The 14,238-nt window shown below is 37.6% G+C and overlaps 1 pseudogene across 1 annotated transcript; it reads right to left on the bottom strand.

The window, feature by feature from the left end:
* Positions 1 to 692: 692 nt before the first annotated feature.
* Positions 693 to 2,121, bottom strand: LOC149189820 (uncharacterized; annotated as a pseudogene). Its single transcript, XR_016256436.1, has 2 exons — positions 1,840 to 2,121; positions 693 to 1,763 (listed from the first exon to the last, which is right to left on the bottom strand). The product of XR_016256436.1 is annotated as an uncharacterized LOC149189820 (transcript).
* Positions 2,122 to 14,238: the final 12,117 nt, after the last annotated feature.

The following is a 14,238-nucleotide window of genomic DNA, read 5'->3' on the forward strand; positions in this document are numbered from 1 at the left end:
CAAGCACATTTCAATACTCTTAACTTTTGTGACAAATGATGTTGGGGCTAATTTTTCATCCAAAATTACATATGCACCTATCTCTATTTTACTCCAAAGTGATTTAGTCCATTAATTACTTATATTATTTCTTTCGGTCATATTAAAATGTATTTTTTTATTATTTTTTTTTTTCAAATATTGAAAAATTATTATCGATAATTTTTTAGTATAAAAAACATATTCTAAATAGCAAAGCCTCATATTATACTTGCTATCTAAATAGACCATAGACCATTATTTGATCTAAACAGACGTTAACCATCATCATCATCAAATATTTTTTCTTTCACAATATTCATTTCCGTTTTTTTTTGAAAAGGAGACGCAACTGAAACATGGAAAAATATGCCTTCCCATTTACTCACGTAATATATGAACGTGGAGTGGAGAACGTTCCCTATCGTCGAGAAAGTGTTACCGTGTAACACTAGGAAATCCCATGTACTTAGTAGGCACATGCAATCTGTGATACGTTTTCTCCTTTTCGTCTATGGTGTCAGAAGGTGGCTGTGACCTACTTATTTCTACGACAGTCGTACTTATCTAAATCACCAGAAGGAAGATCTCCAGCTAATTCTCGGAGAAAGCACGGCACTGCAACCACAGTTTGAAACATGGAGCATGCCAGCACTGCTTTGCACAAATTTGACTAAATTCACTAAGAAATTCATTAACTAAAATTAACAATTAAAGGTTCGATTACATGCAAAGATCACCGCAAGTAGTGTGAACGCGACATGATTCATTCAATAAATTGCTGCAAATTTGATTGGCAATTTAATCATCATCGTGCAATTCATATTCAGAAGCAATAATCTACTCAACAAATTTAATAAATAAAAAGCGAAACGACTTCGATCTTCATATTAATTCCGCGACCGAGACAATGAAAGCTATCGATTTCGACATCAAGAATCGTTTTAGTCAGTAGCATTTATAAAGCGATTAGAATCACAGAACTAAAGGTCTATGTGGGCCTTTTATTGACGTCAGAAGATCGATTCCCCCAATCTGGGGAAACGCATAAATGAAATTATTCAAGAACGCTTCAGATTGGGATTTCCTCCTTGCTTGGGCGGCGCGAGTAGGAGAACAATGGGAAAGAAAGCAAACAGGGCGATGTTACAGCCCAAGAATGCCCAAAACATCATACTGAAATTCGAGCCAAAGAGTAGGCACAGCCATTTATCCCCAACAACACCTCCAACCGCACCACCGCCACTGCCGACCACTTCCATATACGTTTTCTCACCGCTTCGGACGTTTGCCTGGCCGCTGCCTCTGTATTAACTTTCCAAAGAAACCAAGCTGCCGGAACTATGGACAAAACCATTGGCCCCAGGTACAGCACTTCCCGCACGGCTTGTGAACCTGAAACGGCCAAGAAGATCAGGAAACCATAAATCGCTAGCTGAAAGATACGCGTGGCGTCTGATGTGTCGTCTGCGAGAATCGAACCGGCGACGATCGAGATCGAGGAGCAGGCCGTCCCTATGATATCCGTTTTATAAAAGAAGGGGGACGGGCTAATGCTGGTGGAAGAAACCGCCCAGGCACATGATGGCGTACCAGAGAAACGCGAAACCCCAAGAGAAGAAGCCTCTTTCTCGCCGGCTCCTGGTCACGATGCGGCGGAGCATGTGACCGCTGGTTAGGAAGCCCAGCAGACATCCACAGAAAGAAGCCGCTGCTACCGTCGGCCATCTCAACGCTGCGTCCCCCTGCAGATAGATCGATTATGGGCGCCAATAAATAAAAGAGATTAAAATGGATAGGAATCTGTAGACAGTAGAATACCTGTAAGTGGATGACCGGGACGGGGCATAATTCTTCGATATATTTGGGGTACAATACGGTCAGTATGTAGCGCAGAAGAGGTTGCCGTTCGGTCCCGGCTACGGACTCCGGAAGAAATGTCCGAAGGACTGTGGCGGACATGATGACTGGTTAATAGATCGTCGCCTACTTCCCCTCCTGGGTTGAAAGACGTCACAGATCATGTGGATTATATGCTGTTGATCCCACGCAACGCATGTGGGATAAAGTATAGTCTCTCCTTCGAAGGCTACGTGGTTTGTAGGCTTACGGATAATTGAGCTTGGTTTTATTGGGAAATATCAAGCACCATTTAATACGCAATGATTGTCAGTCGCACATTTTTTTTAATATTATACTATTTTTATTCATCCGATAAGATAGAAAGGCACTAAGTTTATCATTTTTTTTGTAAGCTGAGGTATGATTCCATTAATAGAAAAATAAGAAAACTATGTACATATAAATGCCGTCACCCGCCCCGAAGGGAAACCAGGTGAGCTTCAAAAATAACTCATGTCCAGGCAAAAGGAAGTATATGTTCAAGTTGTCTAAACAGGAAAGAAAACCCTACTATTCAACCTTAACATACTACACAAAGCTGCGAAGACTGAACTGAAATGAAAGCCCTCTATGATAGCGAAACTACAAAAAAGAGTGATATATAAAAACCGTCAGACGCTACTGCTTCATGTCCTCTGGCTGGATATCAGGTTCCACCTTAACGATGCCACCATCTTTGATCAGCTGGACCAGCTTGTCGATCTTCCTGTCCTGCATCATGAGAGTAATTTGTAGATTCTTCAGTTCTTTTTTCAGGTTCTCTTGGGCAATCTCCACCATTTCCGCTGCTACTTGTTCCATGGACTTGGCAAGCAAACGCTTCAGACCCCAATATACGTGCAGAGATTGTTTATATAGGGACATCCGCCCTCTGGTGTGGCCAGGGTCAGGAAGATAATGCTCCCAATCAGCCATCTCCGGATCCGATTGTTCCTGCAGCGCCTCCTCCTCCAGGTGGTCAACAATCCTCCGAACATTAGGATGGGTTTCCTGCATGTAGGCTCTCTCGGCTTCCTTCAATTTGCGTCGCATATCCTTCTTTCCTCGCCCCCTTCCAGGAACCCCAGTACTGCAACCTTCCTCGCGAGCTCGGGCCTGACCACGACCGCGTGCACCACCGCGGCCCCTTCGGCCTCTACCTCGACCGCGACTTCCGTGAACCTCCTCGTCATCATCTTCCGCTGGACTACTATCATCCTCCGCAGCATCTTCATCTCCGGCACCTACAGAGCTAGAATGCCGCATCCATTTGCCTACCTTGCCTCCCGAGGTCGGCCGTCGCAGCTCTTCTCCATAATTCTCCCCGATATCTCCTGCCTGGTCATCCGACTCCTCAGAGATGTCTACATGTATAGAACGCAAAGCTTCATCAGCTGCATGTTTCCCCTGCTCCTCCAGAGTCACCCCCTGACTGCGCGTTCGTCTACCCTCAGAGCGGACTGCAGCCATACTTACAGACAGCAGTTGCCCAATTCGTCTGGACGGCAAACCGAAACTAACCTCCCTCACGAAATAGAGCTGGGACAGAGAGAAACCAATTCTTCTACAAGCATGGAAGAGGAAAACGGTTGCATGGAGCCTTATACCAGTCGACCACCTTCCGTCGTCATTGTGAGGTAGCGCCCAAACTTGGTCATTATTACACGTCGCGGGACGAAGGTGTTGATGTGATGAGCACTTTGTCCTCCCGATGCCACCGCATACCCACAACAATACCCATTCTGCCGTCGGCCTTGGGATGGGCAATTCGTCGCATGTCTGCATTAAATCATTCTGCCAAATGGGAAGTTGAGCGGATTCGTACCTGATCCCACCGCTGCGTTCTTTATTATGCCGCTCCTTTCGTCCCCGGATCATTATGTGAAGGGTGCTAAACGGTCCTGTCGCGCCCGATGGCCTCATCATTATCCTGGCGGATGATGGCTGCCAGCTCAGCCCAGCGTGGATCCTCATGTATCAGACTCCAGCTACCATCCAACACCCGAGCCGATTCACCACTTGCCCAATTGGCGAGATAATCTGCCGCCCGATTGCCACGGCGCAGGACATGGGTAAGTGTTATATAATCAATCTGCCGCAGCTGTCCTTCAATATCTTGGATAATGGCAGCAACCCTCCAGCTCTTGGCGACGTGATCCCATGGTTTTCCCCGCTGTAGTTTCCGGAGCATGTCAATGACGATTTGGGAATCGCCTTCTATAACCAGATTGCGATAGCCATTCCTTACCGCAATGCGAATGCCATGGTAAGCCCCCCAGAGCTCCGCCTCGTTATTGGACATCTCCCCCCCCCATTCCGCATATGCCCAACGCGAACTCCCTCTGCTGTCGCGGAAAATCCCACCCCAGCCTGCCTCCCCAGGATTACCCTTTGACGCACCGTCGAAGGACAGTTTAATTTGATGATCGCCTGGGAGGCGAAAGTAATTGGGGCTCTGCATACGCTGTGGACGACTCCGATCAGTGTTTGGGTATAACATCGTAAAATCGATGTTCAATTTGGTTAATATTCGCTGCTCTTCCACATTTAATTTCCAGTCCTCCTCTTCCCAAGATTCAGAGAGGACGGTTTCCTTCAGCGACCGACATATCACCTCCCATATGCCTGCCTCACAGCAGCTGCGTCCCTGGAAAATTCGCCGATTGCGTTCCTTCCACACCTCCCAAATGACAAAACCCAACGATAGACTCCATAGCCTCCTGACAAGTTTGCTGTGAAAATGCCCCACTCCCCATTGTAAAATGGTACCCCTAAGACTATCTGGGTCCCTATTCAAATAACCGAAGAGACTCCGAATTTCCTCCCACAGGCTTTGGATGTACAAACAGCGACTCAACAAGTGCTCCTGTGTCTCAAATTCCTTGTTACATAAAGAACAGCAGGAGGGACCAATCATACCTCGTTTCTGGAGATTATCCCACGTCAAGATCCTACCTCGGCACACCAACCATGCAAAAATTGTAACCTTTGGCCACCATTTTGCTTCCCAGAGTTTTTGCCAAGGCGTTGGGTCAGCCATTGCATCCTCCTTTGTTAGCCAGTAATAAGCCTCTTTCACTGTAAACATACCTTGCGGTGCTTTCCCCCAGCGAAGGATATCATTGCCTGGACGTATCCTAATTTTTCGCGAATCTAATTCTCTGATATACATTTGTTGAATCTCCAGATTTATTCTCGCATTCCATTCAGGAGGTCTCTTCCATGCAATAGCAACAGCAGGGGGATTGGCCGTTTTGTGGAACCCAGAGGAGGTAATTTTCGAACATTGGTATTCTCTTCCAAGAATTCTTTCAGGGGTGTTTCGGTTAGTTGGGATGGGGGAACGTATTCTGTTTACAGGGGTTTACGGGCCCCATATTCATCGAGATAGGCAGGTGTTCTTGAGGAACCTCCATACTATGAGGAACCTTCTTCCGCATATTCCTTGGATGATTGGGGGGGATTTCAATCTCATTCGCAATTTAGGTGAAAAGAGAGGAGGGGTTAGGAGAGAAGATTCACTTATGGAGGAGTTTAACGATTTGATCAGGGAGTTAAGATTAGTGGACATAAATACCATCAATGGTGTACATACCTGGAATAACCGGCGTGGAGGACAGCACCAAATTGCCTCTCGCCTGGATCACTTCTTATTATCTGAGCCAATTTTAAATAGGGATGTTTTCATTGAAGCTACCATGGCTTATCTCTCATTACACGTTCCTTCAAATATCGCTGCTTCCCTCGACTATTAAGTCCCCGTATATTCCAGCTTAATACTATCATTTAAAATTTTCGAGGGTTTGGGACAAATACCTCAGACAGAGGTATCACCTTTCCAGAGTTTACCAGATTCTCACCCACTGCTTGAATGGATTCATTCAACGTGCGTCGCCCTTTCTTCCGACCGAGCTTACCTAGACTATCCCCTTCCTGAGCGTCGTGTATCAGCCGCGAGTCTAAACAACCAGCCGTCTTCTCCTTGTACCGTTGAAAGGTTTCCTTATATAATTGTTTCTCATTCTCTGGGATGAATCGTTCATCCAATTTTTTCCACTCAGTAAGCAACTTTTTAAGAATGGATTCTTCCTCGATACCCACTGCCTTTAGAACTTCCTGCCCCTCCGAAGTTGGAGCGATAGTCTTATCATCGCGAGCTTTGTCATCGCCTTCCGGTTCCCGACTTGGACTTCGACTCTTCCTCTTGCCATCCTTGATAATTTCCATCGGTGCACTGACGTTGCTCTCCAGGTCCTGTCCAATTAGGTTGGTGTCCTTACCCTGAGTTCCTTCGGCGACCTCTGTTTGCAGAATAGTATACTGATTGTGACTTGCAGGGATGGTATTTCGGGCCGGGTTGTGGACTTTAATATTCCCAGGAGGTGGTCTCCTTTTCCGCTGCACCTCTTGAAAGCCGGAGGCTTCCCCAATTTTCCTTTCACATGGTTGAGCAGCATCAGACGTATCCTTTGTGGCCATTGGTTGATGACTTTGTAGGTTAGTATTCAGCGGTTGTTCAGTACTCTGTGGGCAATCCCTGGCAAGGTGACCGTAAACATGACAGCGTCGACAGCGAAACGGGATGTGCTCATAATCAATAGGTTGCTGCCAAATTTCGTCCTGATACTCCAGCTCAATAAAGTCTGGTAAGGGAGCTGAGATGTCCATATACACACAAATTCTTGCGTACGAGGTATATTTACCCCTCTTTGTGGTCTCAGCCACCTTAACAAATGATCCAATTGAGTTTCCAATCCCTTCTAATATTTCTGGATCCCAAAATTCATCTGGGAGCCCAAAGAGACGAACCCAGAGCGGTGCAGCTTTGATTTGCTCAGCCTCCGGATTATACCTGTCCTCCCAATACCGTATAAACAATCCTGCATTATTCATAAAATAAGGACCCTCTTCAAACACCGCGGCCTTGTCCTGTAGATTGGCAAAAATGACTGTAAAGAACCCCTTTGCACCTAATTTGAGATCAATGTGGCCTCGTGGTTTCCATCGCTGTTGGATCCATCGCAGGAGATCCCGTTCAGAAGGCCAATACCCGATGAATTTACAAATCAACGCATGGTCACGCATATAACAGCGATAATCCTCCAATTTGTGATTCGGAATTACGTACCTGGGTTTCTTTTGGGCCCGTGGAAGGCATTTATTGACCAGCCGTGCTTGCCACTGGTGCCCCAGGACTGGCGTGTCATCAACTTCGTCTAGAAGCGGACCTTTCCCTCGACTGGTGCTGGATTGACCCGCCGTAACATCCCGAAAGGAGGGGATTTCACCCCTCCCCTGCCGTACAGCCATTGCGAAACTCGAACCTCTAGCGCTCCCAACTGCAAATCGCTGTGCAGCAAGTTGCCCGGAAAAAGCACAAGTATACCCTTGTGCGAAATTACGTCAAAGGCGGTGTGCGTTTATGATTAAGGCGGTGACCATAGAAGTAAACTCTATCTTTAACAAAGAATATCGACACTAAGTTTATCATTAGTTTATGCCTGATGCTTAATATTTATTGTTTTGACTTTTGTGTGCTTGTTAGGATTTTTTCGGTTTCGACTTTTATTTTGCATCATAGGATTTTTTTTTTTTTTTCTTCCAAAAAACGGGATTTTTATAGCTGCTTTGCCTTTAGTTGGTTATAATGTTTGTGGTTTATCTTCAAAGTGTTTCGACTTATATTAAAAGTAACAAATTTATATAGTTTTTATAATTAAACCAAAAAAATTTAAAACTTAAAAAAATGAAATTATCTATTTTTGATCGGTGGTCAAATTGATTTAAAAAATGAATTTATTTATTTTTGATGGGTGGTTAAATTGATTTGAAAAATTTTATGGGGATTAAATTATATTTTTTAAGAAAAAGTAATTAAAAATAATAATAAATATACTTGATATTCATGGTCTTCAAATATTAACATTACATAAGTGGAGGTGAATACTCAGTGTTTGGCATTGTCTATTTTTTAATGTCATAATGTGTTGTAAGTAGTATTCTCAACTATTATAAAATTGTAAAATGAAGTGGAGGTGAATACTCGGTGTTTGGCATTGTCTATTTTTTTAATGTCATAATGTGTTGTAAATAGTATTCTCAACTATTATAAAATTGTAAAATGAATTATATAAATATATATTTAACTATTATAAATTTGTAAAATGAATTATATAAATATATATTTAACATTTTGCATTTACACATGTATTATTTTGTATTGAAGATAATGTAATATGTCTAGTAAAAAAATAATGTAAAAAACAAATTTTGTATATTATTTATTTAAAATTTAAAATTTAAAATTCTTATTAAAATTATAAATTATCAATTTAAAAATTCAAAATTTTATTTGGTTTTTATATCAACTTATAATATTAAATTAAAGTATATTTTTTTCTTCTCTTTCTTAATTCAAATTTTCTTAAATTAATTCAAAATTTTAATTAAATTTGTCAACTTTTAATTAAAATAAATATTATGATTTCCAATGATGTTTACATTCTTTAAATAATAAATTGGACTTGCAATTGTAGTATTAAGTGGTCTTTACTTTAATTGGTGATTTCAATTATGTTTATATTCATTAAATAATGAATTTGAGTTTCAACTAGAGTATTGAGTGGTCTTTACTTTAAATGGTTAAATAATTAGTTCAAGCTATACATCTATATATTATGTTTTTTGTGGGATTCCTTTACTTTAGGATTGGTTCTAAGTGAAGTCAAGTCTTACCCTACTTCAATATGTTATTAAGTTTCACTTTTATCAACATTTTCTAATATTTCCCTATCTCCAAATAAAATCTAGCTATTGATTTGAAACGTGTTTAAGAGATTGAATAATATGGAGTTCCAAAAAAATATTTTTATAAAAGTAATGTAGGAGAATATTTGATTACTTAGGAGACTAGGTTTACCAAACTTGTTAATATTTTTAGTTTTTGAAATATGCTTATTTTTATCTTTTTAATATTTTAATATTTATTTTTATATAGAGTGTTTTTTACTATTTTACTATTCATATTTATATAGTGAAAAAAGTAAAATGTAATTTTATGCTTTTTCATGTAATTTAGCATCTCACTATTTAAGTCAAAGGTTTTTTTAGGACAGGGCTGGAATCCATTACCACAATATACATACATATTCTACTTTCTTATGAATTTCAAACTATGACCTTATAAGAGGAAACATAATATTCCTATCCATTAGGTCCATACATGTTCTACATTTTAATACACACATATAAAAATATGTTTACATCATAAAAATATAATTTGAATGTAATAACTTTTGCTATCAATTACTTTTTACATAAGAGGCAGGTACTAAGAAACCGCACTGCATATCACACTTATTTGGTTTGGAAAATTAGTGATTTATATATGGTTAAATGTTATTGTGAATGTTTTTTTAAAGGATAGTTCAATTGATAGATGAAATGGTTTTTTTGGCTAGAATTCGACAATACAATTTAGAACAAGATTGTAATTTCTTGTTGTTTAAAATGCACTTTTGAATACATAAATAGATTTAGCATCCTTAAACACTTTGAGCCAGTCTAACTTTGTAAATTAAATCACTTAAACTTATGATTTTTAAAATTCTCTACCATATTCATGTATGAATTTAGTATCCTTAAAAACATTGAGACAGTCTGTTTTTTATCCGGTAAGACATTCTTTTGGGAGATCTTCTTTGAGTTGTCACTCTGCATTGCTCCGCATTGTTTGATCAATTTTTAGACGATTGAAAAACCTTTGATCATTAGATTCAACAACTTGAACTGTCAACCAACTTCCTTGATTTACATTACTTAATTGACAGCTTCTGTCATTGGTAGTTTTCATTTATATTGATAATGTTTTGCTCCCAAACAAGGTGCACTTGAATGACTTCTCCCTACTCATATGGGGATGTCATTTTTCCTCCAGCATTTGAGCCCTAGCCCCACAGTCTTTAGCAGAAGTCTAGTCTTTTCGAGCAGTAATCTAGTCCTTTCCAGAAGAACTCTAGTCTTCTCTGACAATAATCTGGTGTTTTCCAGAAGAACTCTAGTCTTCTCTGACAATAATCTGGTGTTTTCCAGAAGAAGTTTGGTATTCTCCTACGGTAATATGGTATTTTTCAGCATAAGTCTAATCTTCTCCAACAATAATCTGGTCTTTTCCAGCAGAAGTCTGGTCTTCTCCAGCAGAAGGCCAGTGCATGTCATCCCAACCTACCTCGGTGAGATCTACTTCCATTACATCTCCCGAAGGATTTACCTCCATCACATATTCTTCGTGCTGCTCACCATGCCTGTTTCCATAGATTGAACAAATCCTTCTCATGGGTCTCTTGTATTAAAAAGCATATTTTTTAATATTCCCCTGAGCCATCTTGTTATTTAGGGATTTATACCTCCCCTTCATCCTAATTATCTTTTCGTACAACTGGGTCTTACGTTCCTGGTCGACCAGTGATTTATTAAATTTTTCAAGAAATTGTTCTATATTTTTCGAATATTGCAGACCCTCGTTCGCACAACCAAGGTAGCCATGCATGATGACGTTCTCATCGTTGTCTGTCCATACACACGCTGTCTTCTTCGAGGAGTCCTTTACTATTGCTGCTTTCGCAGATTCTTGCTGCTCCTTCCGTTGTTTCTTTTTCGGAGGGCTCAAAGCCGAGACTTCTTTTTCAGTAGACACCGGTTCCGTTTCCTTGGACTCAGATTTATTCTTCGGCTCGATATGTTTTTTAACATTGTACATTTTTAAATGACATATTATAAGTTGTTGGTATAAAGACTAAATTCATAACGCATCATAATTAGAACCAGAGTGGAGACCATCTCCATGTCTATCCACGCTATCATACATGGAATTTTATTTCTTGTTTCTCCATGTCTATCCACGCTATCATACATGGAATTTTATTTCTTGTTTTTTCTGTTGGCATACCTGGAATTACATTGCGTGGGCACATGGTACTAGTAAGTTCCATGGCATCGTTAAAAGGCGTTGAAGTATGAGGGCACCTTGTGGGAAGTGAAAAGTCAAATTATAGAGGTATCATACGAAGTAGAGTAGGTACTATGGGGGGTTTGCAGGGTCATCTTTATGGCATTTCCATGACAAAATATGAAAACAGTGACGAGGCATATTTAATTTTTTTTTTTTTAAATTTGATGTATGTTTTATTTGTTTGGATTCCATTTGGGGTATTTTAATTTGTAACTTGCAGTAAATGATTGTGATTGACAGCGAAAGTTGTGAACTTATGTAATGTATGTACGGAGAATGGAACATAGAACTTTAGTTTACCACGAAATTCATATTTTGTTTGCAATTTTTTCTTTTTTTGTTAATTCGTACACAAAATTAATTATCACACACATTGTTTAGGGTATATAAAATAAGCCAGAAGTAGCAAATATTGGTGAAGGGAACAAATTATCCAATTATTTGGGAAACAAATTATTTTATTAGGCACATAACTTTCTTCAGCACATGTTTTGATTTGGTCACTAGCTCAACATTCAATTTGGTTAAGATTCAGCGCAATACATCATAGATTCCACAGTTTTTCCATTTGAGTGAGATGTTGTTGAGCCTGTCAACAGATAGTACTGAGCTTTGATTGAGCACTTGGGAAGGAAGTTGGGCATGCCTCTGTTTTGAGTAGATTGTTTGATTGTATTGTATTTAACATTAAGATTTGTTTTTCACTCAAATTGGGCTACAATTACATCACATAACATATCACATCTTTCATCTATGCTCTTATTCCATGTGCTATCCACTTACAATGTTTCATTTGCAACATCTAGTACAATTACTAGTTAAAATCATCTACTAGATTTTGGGCAACATTTACGAGAGCCAATGATCTTTAATTTATTAGTTAAACTACACATTTTTTAAATAAGATGTGTAAGGTTGGAGTCTAATTAATTAATTTTTTGAGTCAATTTTATACAAAATTAAATATTTTTTAAAACTGTAAATTGTAAATTATAATTTGCAAAATCCATATATTCCAATTTTTTTCAAAAACATTAAATAAATAAATGTAATGATATAAATAAATTAATAATTATCATATTTAGATAAATTCAAATTTTCTAATATTTAAAATAAGTTGCATAACATAACTAACCTATCACACATGAAAATAACAAGAATATATACTTTCTTTGTTTGTCAATTATTAAGCATTTATGCTCCATTTTATAGCTTGTGGAAAACACAATTGCAATTTTTCTAAGATCAAAACTATATATTATAATAGCAAAATAACAATAACTGAAATGTAATGTCATGGCTGAGTCACGGTCATTGCCAATCTTTTGTTGCCTTTTAGACAAATTCTAAAAGACACTATTTTTGCGTAACTAGTCTAATTTCCCTAGTGGCAAACCTTGGAGCAAAAACTCTGATATAGATGTATATAACACTTCATGATTGATTAATAAAATTTGAAACTTACAAATATATATAATTTAAATTTTAGGACAAATAATTTGGTTAACCATTAGTTTTCTCAATTATATGGTTTCACGTTTTCATAAACATGTTTTCTAAAAAATTCTTATTCAAATTAAAAATCGTAATAATTTAAACTTACGAAATAAGTTTTAATAATTTTATTAAAAATATATATATTAAATAAATAAATAAATTCATACAAAATAAATTATAAGAAAAAAATGTTTATAATTAGAGAGATGTAATTAAGGTTAAATGTATTACTTAAATATAATCAAGGTTAGCAATGGTCATAAGTGAGTGATGATTACCAAAATATTGGTGTGATTTTGACAAAAGTTGTATTGGGAGATTTTTGACTTAATATATAATTTTTTCAAATAAATAAAATTATTGAGTTGAGAGGCTCATTCTATAACCCACTGTGAGAGAATGTGTAAGTCCGTCAATCCGTTCATGGAGTTGACACGTGCACTTTTAAAATGAAAATAAATTATACTCTAAATATAAGAATATGTGACCTATAATAAAAAAAAATAAAAATGAATATGTTTAAATCTTATACTCTAAATAGAAAAATAATGTCAACGATAATAAAAAAAAGAATGTTTAAATCTTATACTTTTCAAAAAATTTCTTAAATGTTTGTTTGGTTGTATATATACTCCATTCAAAATACAATTTAAACAAAGAAAAATTACAAGTATTTTACACCCTAAATAAGTTTGCACCTGAAGAAATTTGATCCCTCTCATGTTAGATCCGTACTTAAGATGGATCTAAGAAATTTGATACCTCTCGCTCTTAGATCAGTACTTAAGATGGATCTAAGAAATTTGATACCTCTAGATCATGTTACATCAGTACTTGATGGATTTATGCTGGTTTATTTTGTTTGTTAAGTTATGTGGGTCTTGAAATGATTGGCATGCTTAACTTGTCATTTGAGTAGCTATGATCTGAGAACATCAAAATTGTCAAAATCACCTACCTTGAGCCACACCAACCCTTAACATGACTGAATTTTTACCAACCCTTAAAAGTCTTCTGTTGTATTTCTCACAAAATTGTTTGAAGGAATTGTACATTTAATTCCAAACGAAAGCAGACATGTTTTCGTATTCTTTAACAATGAAATTGTTATTTAATAGAATGCAGAAATAATTTAAATTTGTCTAGGCTATTTAAGAAAATGACCACAGGTATTCAATAGAATGCAGAAATAATTTCAATTTGTCTGACTATTTAAGAAAATGAACACAGCAATCGATCGACGCACAATTAATAAGCTTTGAATCATTACAGAAAGTACGAGTTATAGTTGTACATACATTTCAAGAGGAGTAAATATGAAGCAGTTTTGTGTGAGCTAATTTGGCGCTGTTTACTTGGGCCATAATTTGTGGTGGACCTTTTCTTGTTGGTTAAAAAAAATTAATTGCTCGTGTTTTCATTTTTTTGGATTAATTTTTTTTGGTAAAAAAAATTAGACGGCTGGAAGGTTTGAATTGTTTTTTAATGATTAAAATAGACTAAACAACATTAAAAACCTCGAATCTCAGTGTTTGAAATGTTTTTTTAATAATTGAAAAAACACCATTAAAAAAAACCTTGAAGTACCTATAATTATGAAGATTAAACATTATCAAATACTTTAAAACACCTAAAATTCTGAACATCAAGCACCATCAAAAACCTTAAAACACTCAAAATTCTGAAAATTGAGAACTATAACTTGAATTGAATTTTATCAAAATCTTACGGCAATTTCATTATTTTCATAATCTTACGGGAATTTCATTATTTTCATAGCGAAATTATAGCCGCTACTCTTTTTCTAAAGGACAGCGGATCGGGTTCCCACA

The sequence above is a fragment of the Pinus tabuliformis genome, chromosome 3_1 (genome assembly GCF_031772625.1).
Source record: "Pinus tabuliformis cultivar Carrire ecotype Pingquan chromosome 3_1, CPIR1, whole genome shotgun sequence".
In the NCBI taxonomy this organism is placed as follows: domain Eukaryota; kingdom Viridiplantae; phylum Streptophyta; class Pinopsida; order Pinales; family Pinaceae; genus Pinus; species Pinus tabuliformis.